This window comes from Buceros rhinoceros, unplaced genomic scaffold (assembly GCF_000710305.1).
Source record: "Buceros rhinoceros silvestris isolate BGI_N320 unplaced genomic scaffold, ASM71030v1 scaffold12366, whole genome shotgun sequence".
Classification (NCBI taxonomy): Eukaryota; Metazoa; Chordata; class Aves; order Bucerotiformes; family Bucerotidae; genus Buceros; species Buceros rhinoceros.
In genome coordinates, this window is record NW_010418128.1 from 12,192 (window position 1) to 14,236 (window position 2,045).

Here is a 2,045-nt window from a genome sequence, read left to right on the forward strand (position 1 = left end):
TAACCGCTGCCTGCTCAGTGGATTTCTTCCTGTTTGTGTGGCAGTAGGAGACAGTTGGTCGTCTCTCATTTTATAACACCTAGTACGTGTTTTCCTTTATAAGCACCTATTACGTGTTTAGTTTGGGTTTTTTTCTGATGACTGAGGTAACGGAGTCTACAGAATAAAAACAGTTTTCTCAGCCTCTCATCATCCATCACATTTCCTTGAGTTCTTACCGTGACCGTTGCTCTCTCCCCTCTCCTCCGCGTATTTTATCAGGTATTTTATTTCATAGTCATAGTACACCAGCAACTACAGGTTTGTTTTGTGGCCTTGCCTAAGCACAAGAAAAACAAAAGAGGGAAAAACAAAACTAAGCCAGGACTTCTTACCTCTTCAGTTTCTTTTCTGAAGTTCGTGCCTCTCCGTTGTCCTGGTGAGCTGGCGAGGATCTGAGAGCAGGGCGATGAGCTTTGATTCCCCCTCCAAAGGGCTCCTCACCCCCGATAGTTCAGCGTGACCACAAGTCCCTGCTGCCTGTACAGGTAGCATTGCCCAAATTATTACCCAAGGCACGGGCTGGAGCTACGGGTACAGCAGAGCTCCTTTGAACCCCGAGCCGGGGCAAAAGCCGGACAGAGGTGAGAGATGTTACCACGCAGGCTTGGCAGGCCACTACTCTAGTCCTAGAGCTTGTGAGCGGTGGACAAACGTTGTCAGATTTTAATGGATTTTCCCCCCTTGAGACCCTTTGGGGGTTTTTGGTTGGTTGTTTAAATCCTCTTTTAAATCTAGCTTTGCCTGCTTAATACCAAACTGTCTGGGGTAAGCTGCAGGGTTTGTAGGATCTGGTTGTACTCGGGTAGTGCTACAAAAACGTCATCCTTTGGGCTGATTTTTTCCCCTTAGCAAAGATGGTTTTCCCTTTTTGTCCCTTCAAAGATGATGTCTTCCTGGTGCAGCTTCCCAAATATTAGGTATTACTGCCACTTTTAAGAAGTTTGGGGAGCTTCCCTCCCGCAGGGTGACTAATTTGCCAGTTTTCCATCTGGTTGCCTCCACACTGCAGCGTGGCTGTGAATGTGGAGAAGAAATGTTCTTCTGGGCGTGTTTACAATTCGCTTTGCTCCTGAAGTTTGGTGTACTACCCTCCCGCAGGGTGACTAATTTGCCAGTTTTCCATCTGGTTGCCTCCACACTGCAGCGTGGCTGTGAATGTGGAGAAGAAATGTTCTTCTGGGCGTGTTTACAATTCGCTTTGCTCCTGTCGTTAGTGCCTTTCTCAATTCATGCACTCCAGTAACGCTTCTTTAAATCAAAGCCTGGTCCTCCAGCAATGTTCTGGTAGGTTTTAAGTAGGCGGTTAAACCCTGTGACTCGAAGCACGTCCAGGTGAGCCCGGACCAGGGTGCTCGATGAAGCTTCGCCACCTGCTCTAGGTTTTCATTTATGCAATCTTAAATATAAGCACTGCAGCAAGATAAATATTCCTCTGCTGCCTTCTCAGCTTGCAGCAGCCTGCTGGAAATCAAAGTTCTGTAGTCACAGGCAAGATCCCAGATACGTCAAACAAGAAGTTGCTTTATGTGTTGGATGGAAAAAACAAAGGCTTTGTGTCTGGATTTGAGTTTTTAAGTCTGAGCCAGTCTTACCAGACACGACTTCCTTACCACACAGCAGCCCAGGAGCACCCCGACACTGCTGCCCCGCGGGTCCCCACCCAGCGCCTCTGCTTGCGGGAGTTTCACCCTGGCCCTGCTCTACGGTGCTGGATGATGTGCTTAGGTCACGGAATCCCGTGAAACCCAGACGAGCACCATTAAGGGCAATTACTGTGGGTTGGAGAGAAGGGGGGGATGCTTGGCCGGTGAGTCAGGAAAGCTGGATTTCAAAAGACTGCCTGCCTCATCCTTCCCAGCAGGCGCAGTGAGTCGGCCTCAAAACTGGCCGAAGGAGGTCCTTTGATGTGGGCAGAGCCTGAGCTGCTGGGTGTGGGCAGCAGGATTCACTGGGCCATGGGTGATGCAGCCTTGAGGGCAGGAGAGGGATCTGAAGGATTTCGG

General features: G+C 49.5%; 1 protein-coding gene across 1 annotated transcript in view; it reads left to right on the top strand.

The window, feature by feature from the left end:
• Positions 1-2,045, top strand: part of ATP8B1 (ATPase, aminophospholipid transporter, class I, type 8B, member 1) — an 18,419-nt gene that overhangs the window by 762 nt on the left and 15,612 nt on the right. The window lies entirely within an intron of this gene.